The 8,785-nt window shown below is 37.3% G+C and overlaps 1 long non-coding RNA gene across 4 annotated transcripts in view; it reads left to right on the forward strand.

Annotated features, from left to right (window-relative positions):
• The window catches only part of LOC104873095, a 17,685-nt gene that overhangs the window by 7,781 nt on the left and 1,119 nt on the right, over positions 1-8,785 (forward strand). For 2 of the 4 annotated variants that reach the window (XR_783355.2, XR_783356.2), the window contains exons 2-3: positions 5,181-5,221; positions 5,927-6,030. This is a non-coding gene — a long non-coding RNA (uncharacterized LOC104873095). Of the gene's footprint in view, positions 1-5,180; positions 5,222-5,926; positions 6,357-8,785 lie in introns of those variants that run through there. The other 2 variants (XR_783358.2, XR_004514210.1) reach the window with 2 other exon arrangements.

An 8,785-nucleotide genomic window follows, 5' to 3' on the forward strand; every position in this document is an offset into this window, starting at 1 on the left:
AGCAGCCATTCTTTGTGGGGTGAGGTGGAATCTCAGTGTTGTTTTCATCTGCATCTCTCGAATGACCAGTGATGTGGAACATTTTTTCATATATTTTCTTGCTGCTTTTACTTCTTTGTATGAGAAATGTCTGTTCATTTCGGATGCCCATTTTTGGATCGGGTCTTTATATTTGGGGGGACTGATTGTTTTGAGTTCTTTATATATCCTTGATAATAGTCCTTTGTCTGAGGTACAGCTGGTAAAAATTTTTTCCCACATTGTAGATTGTCTCTTAGTTCTGCTAATGGTTTCTTTTGAAGTACAGAAGCTTTTTAGTAGGATGAGATCCCAGTTGTTGATTCTTTCTGCTAGTTCCCGTGCTACTGAGGATTTGTTCATAAAGTCTTTTCCTATACCAATGTCTTCCAGGATAACTTAGGCAGAACTCTTGAAGACATTGGCATAGGAAAAGATTTATGAACAAATCCTAAGTAGCACAGGAGCTAGCAGAAAGAATCAACAACTGGGATCTCATCTTATCAAAAAGCTTCTGCACTGCAAAAGAACCCATCAACAGAACTGAGACAACCTACAATGTGGGAAAAAATTACCAGCTGCTCCTCAGGCAAAGGACTATTATCTAGAATATATAAAGAACTAAAAACAATCAGCCTCCCAAATACAAAGACCTGATTCAGAAATGGGCATCTGAAATGAGACATTTCTCAGACAAAGAAGTAAAAGCAGCAAGTAAATATATGAAAAAATGTTCCACATCACTGGTCATTCTAGAGATACAGATGAAAACACTGAGATTCCACTTCACCCCATAACTGACAATGTGAAATAGGAAGAAAAGGGCTAAAGGTGTAGGGGAAGTGGGAAGAGTAGAAGAAAGGAAATAAGGGACAAGAAAAAATATGACAAAAGGAAAAAATGGAAACAAAGTCTTTGTAAATAGGGGAGGGGGTGAAGGGAGTGCAGGGGTAAGGGGAAAAATGAGAACCAAGACCTGTCATGTAAGGGTACAAGATCCAAATGATAAATGTAACTGTACTATATACTTAAAAAGTACCAATAAACTCAATGAGAAAAATGATAGCAGGTGGAGGAAAAATTTTTAAGTTCCATAGTTTTCTTCTCTGTTATATAATGTTTAAATATGACAGCTGGATTTCTCAGATGTACTAGATTCCCCATCCCACTTTATTTTAGATCTCTTTATTTCTGTTGTCTCTGTTCACTTTAGTTTTGATTCCACTCCTGGTGATTTTTCCTCACTTCAGGTCCTAGAAGGGTGGTCCAGCATGTCAGCTTGGGTACTTCATTTTGGCTAGACATTTCAGCCCATTCAGTCCTTCTGACTACAGATTTTTTTGTACTCACCTGTCCTGTATTCAGCAAATACCTCACAATATTTATTAGCTACGATTCACAAATTGGCCTCTGTGCTTTCCAAATCATTAGCTGTTTTGTGACTCTCCTGTTCTCAAGTTTGAAAGATGATTTATTGCTTTCTTCTTCCTGAGTGGAAGACTACATCTTTACCTTTTTGGAATTTGTTCCTACACTCTCCACTTAGAGAAAGATGTGGTGGAGAACATCTTGTTACTAAGTTTTATTGTAGAGTTATCCATGGGTGTTTTCTTCTCTACTTGTTTATTAGTATTATGTGGACATTCAAAGTGATTGACGACCTATGCTGTCATCGTGGTTGTCTTGCCAGAATATTTCTAGCTCAACTGAATTTTGACACTAACTACATAGGGAAGTTTTTTTTTCAGGAGTCATCTTTTCAAACTTTAATTTTTATTGGTATATATTTGCAGTGCATAATAATTACATTCCTCATGGGCAGTAGTTGGCACATGTACATAACACATCTTAATTCTGTTTTCTCTTCTTTTGGTATCAGGGATCGAACTCGGGACCTTGTGCTTGTGAGACAGGTGGTGGAACCTCAGAGTTAAATCCCCGGATCCTTAATTCTATTTTCATTCCCTTCCTTCCCCTTCCTGCTGCCTCCCTCATTCTCTTGGTCCCTTTCCCCTTTGCGAAAGGCTTGTCTCTTCCTTTCCTATTATCTACCTTTTATTTTGCTCTTTATTTATATTTTGGGTTTCTCATAGAGAAATGATTCAGTATTTAACATTACTACAAATTACTCAGGTCTATCCTTTTTATGGTAGAGTAGTATTCCATTGTGTATAAATACCATACTTTATGTGTTTATCTGTTGATGGACATATAGGCTGCTTGAAAGACTTAACTATTATGCTATAGACATGGGTATGCATGCATCACTGTAATATGATATCTTTAACTTTGGAGAGGATACCTAGAAAGGAAATAGCTGGGTCAAATGGAATTTCTAGTTTTATTTTTTTGAGGAATTGTCAAACTGATTTCCATACTGGTTGTATTCATTTACATTCCAAACAACAATGTAACAGGAATTTTAGGATTGTTTTCTCTATTTTTATAAGGAATGCTTTTGGTATTTTGATGGGATTGCACTGAATCTGTCTATCAGTTTTGGAAGTATGGCTGTTTTTGATAATATTCATTCTGAGTGTCCAGGGTTGAGGGGATATCTTTTCATTTTCTGATCTCTTCTTCAATCTTCTTTTTCATAATCCTCATAGTTTTACTTCAGAGGTCATTTACTTCCTTGGTTAGCTCAGTTTCTAAGTATTGAATTTTTCTTGCTTGTTTTGGGGTTCCTGTTGCATAAAATATTGTATATTATTTTCCATCTTGATTTTTATTCAGTGAGTTTTTTTGGATTAAATGTATTTCTTGTATACAGCATATCATTTTTGTTTCTTGATTCATTCTGCCAGTCCATGTCTTTTCATTGTGGAATTAAGACCATTTGCATTGAAAGTTACTACAAAAAGGTGTTGACTTATTTCTGTCATTGCATTATTGTCTTGTTGCTGATTTCTTTATTTCCCATCAAGTAAACTGTTCAGCCTGCCTGATATATTCATTCTATTAGACTTTTTGGCACTGTTGGTTTTATTGTCTCTTTCTAGGATATCCTTGTGAAGTTTTTGGAGTGCTGCTTTGATGGTCATGAATTTCCTAAGGTGCTGTTTGTCATGTGAAGAACTTATTTCTCCATCAGTTTTGAAACACCTTACTCCAAGCTTTCTTGGCCTTCAGGTTTGTGTTGTGAGAAGTGTGCTATAATTCTAATGGGTTTACCTTTACAAGTGATTTGTTGCTTTTCTCTAATAGCTTTTAGGACTCTGTCCTTGTGTTGGACTTCTGGAATTTTGACTTTGATGTGTTGTGGAAAAGTTCTTCTCTTTCTTCTTTCTTTCTTTTTTTTTTTTAATTAACTGAGACAGGGTCTCACTGTGTAGTTGAGACTGACCTGGAACTCACAATATAGCCTGGCTAGTCTTGAACTCACAGCAATCCTGCCTCAGCCTCCTGAGTGCTGGTATTATAGGTGTTCACTACCATTCCCGGGAGTTCTTTTCTGACTTTGGCTGTTTGGAATATTGTATGCCTCACTTATCTATATTCTTAATTCTTTCCCCGTATTTGGAAAGTTTTCTGCTGTCATTTCTGTAAACCAATTTTTATGCCATTTGTGCTATTTTGTCTTTTCACTAATTCCAATTTATTAGTCTTTGTGTCATCTAGCTCATTTTTAAATTTTTCCTTTCTGTTATTAAATGTTAGAGTAATAAGAAGTTGCAAATAAATGTATGTGAAATTCTTGGGCACCTTTTAATTCACCTCTCCTAGTGTTGACAACTTGCACAACTATGCCATATCAAAACCAGGAATTTGACATAGAACATAGTAAAATTTCATCAGCTTTATATGCCGTGTGTGTATGTGTGTGTGTGTGTGTGTGTGTGTGTATATGTGTATGTGTAGTGCTGTGAGGTTTTATTGTGTGCACAGCTCTGTGTATCTTCTACTATAAAGTACAGAGGTGGTACATAACTAAAAAGTTTCTTTAAGCAAAATTCTGAATTGCCGCAATCCCTTTTCCCTGATACCTAAAGTCATGGGAACCACTGATATGTTCTTAATCTTTAGGATGATGGTAAAGAAGGTTATATAAAGTTTTATTTATGTAGTTATAAAATAGCATTTTTATTTATATAATTAGAAAGTTGCTTTTGACATGAGATCTTTCCAGTTGGTTTAATTGTCTCGCAATCAGTTCAGTTGTTGAGTATATCAAGCCTGTACACTTATGTGAAGATTTTCTTCATGAATATAAGTATGTATCTGTCTGGAATAAATGCCCAATGTTCAACTGCTCAAATGCTTAATTGCTCGGTTGCTACATATGATAGATACATTTTTACTTGTAGAAGAAACTGGCAAACTGTTTTCCAAAGTTACTGTACTTCTTTTCATTAAAAAAAAAATGATAAGTGTTCTCACCTCTCTGTTTCCTATTCAGATTAGACTAAGAAATAAAGGGACATTGTATAGTACAAAAACCTGAGTAAACTATTGGCAAGGTGAGATAAGCCTTCTTATCTTCTGAAGGTGAGATAAAAATTTTCTGAAGATGAAAAGCTTGGCAGTCACAATCAACCTGCATTTTTACATATCCCATGCCCCTTTGCCTGCCCTTTCATGCGCAAAAGTTGTATATAAGCTTCTAGATTCAGACTTCCTTGGCTCCTTGCCTCCCTCTTCTAGCAAAGGCTTTTCTTTGTTCTTTCTAAAAAACCACACCTGGTTCTGTTCACCATATCTTGCTGTCCTGTCATGTCATTCTTTTTTGCCCTCAGGACAGGATCCCAGGGGGAAGGAGCTGGTTACAAGATGTTAACACTTAAACAAAATTTTTTTATCTTAGCCATATTGATAGATATGTAAGTGTTATCACATTATGGTTTTGATTTGCCTTTTCCTAATGGTTAATGATCTTTCCATGTACTTATTTGCTTTTATATATCTTTCTCAGTAAAATGTTTCTCATATCCTTTCCTCATTTTCTAATTACATTGTTTTTTCTTTTAATGTCAAATTTGAGCATTCTTTGTATGACACTAATCCTTTGTTGGATACATGATTAAGAAGTATTTTCCTCAGGCCGGGGATTTGTCTTAGTGGTTCCACCACCTGCCTTTTAAGCACAAGGGCCCAACTTCAATTCCCAGTAGCAACAAGAACAAAAAAAGTATTTTTCTGAATATTTCATCTTGTCTTTTCAGTTTACTAACAAGAATTTTACAGAGCAGAAGTTTTTATTTCAGTAAGTATTAATTCATCATTTTTTCCCTGTTATAAATTATGCTCTGGTGTCAAGCCTAAGAACTCAGCCTGGTTATTTTTTTTTTAATCTCAGCCTAGTTTTTTTTTTTAAATATCAGATTTTCTCCTTTGCTGCCCCTAAAAGTTTTTAGTTTTATAGTTTACATTGAAGTCTGTAATCTATTTTGAGTTATTTTTTAATATAAAGAGTAAGATATAGGACAAGTTTCATTTTTTAAACTGTGGATGTCCAGTTGCTCCAGAACCATTTATTGAAAGGCATACAACAAATTGTACCTTTTAAAAAATCCAGGTGGGCATATGTGGCATTCCTTGTGACACCTAATGTGTCAAAGTCTACTCAGGTTGTCTCTGGGTTGGTGGAAGACTGCTAACTCCAAGGAACCGAAAAGTCTTGAAGATGGGATGTTTTGCCAGTTCAAACAGAGATGGGCCTTATGGGGAAAACAGGGCAGCTTCCTAGGGGAGAGTCAGATAAAAGTTGATGATTCAGCCAAACTGTCAACATACTTTGCTTGCCTGTCTTGCTATTTAAAACAGTCATCTGTGCTCAGTAGAATTACACTTTTGTTGTTCCTCAATTAATCTGGGGATTTGAGTCAGTTCAAGGCTTTACTCAGTTCTGGTGAAGTGCCCTCCCACCCCCATATTCTGTCTCTCATATCTTCCTTTGTCTCTCTGACAGGGTTTGCTGGCCTGAACTGGGCAAGCAGGGACCTTTACAGGGACCTGAACAGGGATCTTTAGCTGCTGTGACCGTGAGTGACAAAGCCAAAGAAAGATGAAACTGTAAGGAGTGCTTGTAAGCAGATCTTTGATTAGAGACTTTCCACCCCTTTGGAACTCTTTTCAGTCAGGGCAACAGTGGTGCAGTCATTAACATCAGAGTAAAAGTGTTACATCAAGGATTTATACCAGCTGTTGAAGCCGGCCAATGCTTTAGTCACCAGACAACACTTTGTTAAGCTTTTATACCTTGTGCTTCAACATAACCTGTGGCTTCCTGATGGTGGTACCTTAGACCTAGAAATATGGGATAGAGTTAAAGACAACCTGAAGAGAGTTTAAGAAGAAGAAAAGTTTTTGTTTGCCAGCCTGGTGACATGGAGGCTAGTTCACGTGGCTCTTGTTCCTATTGACTGAAAAGGTATAAGAATAAAGTCAAAAAGCATTTTGTGGTGCCTCTGGCTCCCAAATCTTTCTCAACCTCAGTTTGCCTGTACCTAGGTAGAATAAATTAGCTCTTATTGTTTACAAAAAGCCTGTGTTCAGGTATCTTCATGTGTGCTGTTTGTAATACTCAACTCTTCCTCTTGCTCGTTTGGGTTCCTTAGTCTACAAATAGGACAAAGGCAGATCAGGGATTTGGTAGCACCAGAGAGGGGAGTCTGTGCCTCTCAACCTACTCTGACTGTTAAGATAAAAAATAAAACCTAGCCAGGTGTGGTGGTGCATACCTATATCTCCAGTACTTGGAAGGCTGAGGCAGGAGGATTGCCATGAGTTGGAGGGTTCCTTAGGCTACCTAGTGAATTCAAAGCTGGTCTGAACTATGTGGTGAGACCTTGCCTCAAAAAACAAAACAAAACAGCTTCCTAGGACTGCTGGACACAGGAACAGATATTACTATTATTGAAAAAAAAAATGGCCCCAAACTTGGCCTTGCCAAACATCCTCCTCTTTTCTAGTAGACATTGGAACCCAGTCTTCCATGCTCCAGAGCAGTGCTATGGGCTCTGTGACTGGCCAAGAGGGAAACACAGTGCTCATCCAATCATATATGTTCATGTACCTATTAATCTTTGGGGTAGAGAACTATTACAACAGTGGTGTTTTTCATTAGGTAATCTATCTTTTGCATGGGTGCCACTGCTGTTACTCCTTTTGTCCTCACTTGGCTTACACAAAAGCTGGTCTAGGTTGAGCAGTGGCTGCTAAAAAGAGAGACATTACATTAAGTTCACCTCTTAGTAGAGGAGCAGTTGTAATAGGGACATATAGAAGCTTCCCACAGTCCTTGGAATTCTCCTATTTTTGTCATACAAAAAAGTCAGGGATCTTATGTACTATTATAGTTTATTCATACTAGAGAAACTATTCGGTATTTACACATGTGTTAAAAAACAGTCAGGGAAATGAAGACTATTGCAAGACCTCCATGTGATAAATACAGTCATTTGGGGGGCTTTGCAACCTGAGCTCCCTTCCCCATCTATAATTCCCCAAGATTGGCCATTGATAGTGATTGATGTAAAAGATGATTCTTTACTATTCCTTTGGCCCCTCAAGATTGTGAAAGGTTTGATTTCATCCTTGCTTCTGTCACCAGCATAGCTCCTACCTGGAGATTCCAATGGAAAGTGCTATCCCAGTGTGTGCTTAATAGTCCTACAATATGTAAAACTTTTGTGATTCAGGCACTAGCACCAATCAGACAATAGTGGCTTCAAGCAATTATTTTTCATTACATGGATGATATCTTACTGAGTACTGCAGGCCCCCTGGCACTTTTAAAGCTATATGATCAACTGCTAGAACAAGTCCAAAGTTTTGGGCTGATTGTATTACCTGATAAGGTACCAAGAAACCTCCCCCTAGAATTACTGGTGTTACATTTTAATAGAGCATACTAGCAAGCCCCCAAAGCCCTCTATTAGGAGGGACCAGTTGACTACTTTAAAGGGTTTTCAAAAAAGTGCTAGGTGTTATTACTTGATTCTGTCACAGTTTGGGAACTCTCACTTATCAATTCACACATCTATTTAATATTACTCAGGGTGATTCTGATCTTTCCCTACCAAATACATTAATCCTGGAAGGTGAAAAGAGTTACAGCTGGTGGAACAAGCTATTCAACAGTGTCAACTAGATCGTATAGATGTACAATTTCTGATTCAACAATTTCTTTTTCCCATTCCCTGCTTACCTATTGGACTGGACAGTTGACCCTTATGTTAAAAATTTTAGAATGGTTCTTTTTGAGCCATGGAGTCTATAAAAAAAAAATCACATCGTATGCTAAGTTCATGGCTTCTCATTGTCATGGACAGAAAGAGTTAATTATCTGGTTACGATCCTCAGGTTATTCAGACTACCATTCCTCATGTGGAATCTGAAACTTTGCTTCAATAGTGTGTGTCACTACAATGTGCACTAGCTGATTTTATAGGAGAAATCCTTGGATCTTGGCCAGCTGATGAGCTCTTGTGGGTGTTTTTTAACTACTACTTTGTACTATTACTTTATCTACTTTTTAATTACTACTCCTTTCATCCTTTCTAAGGTTGTTCATTCTGAACCCTTGTTGAAAGAGCTCACCAAACCTTAAAAAATATGCTAAAGAAACAAAAGGGGGGAGATGATGGGCAACCCCACAAATGAGACTACATAAAGCTCTGATTACTCTTCATTTTTTCAGTCATAATGATCAAGGTCACACCCCTGCAGAATGACTTTGTGCTTCTAAGTGTATGCACAGAGCACCCACTAGATTTTTTTTTTTTTTTTTTTTTTTTTTGTCCGGGGGCTGTTACCCTTCTCTTTG

Source organism: Fukomys damarensis, unplaced genomic scaffold (assembly GCF_012274545.1).
Source record: "Fukomys damarensis isolate Sample0158 unplaced genomic scaffold, DMR_v1.0_HiC HiC_scaffold_24, whole genome shotgun sequence".
Taxonomy (NCBI): domain Eukaryota; kingdom Metazoa; phylum Chordata; class Mammalia; order Rodentia; family Bathyergidae; genus Fukomys; species Fukomys damarensis.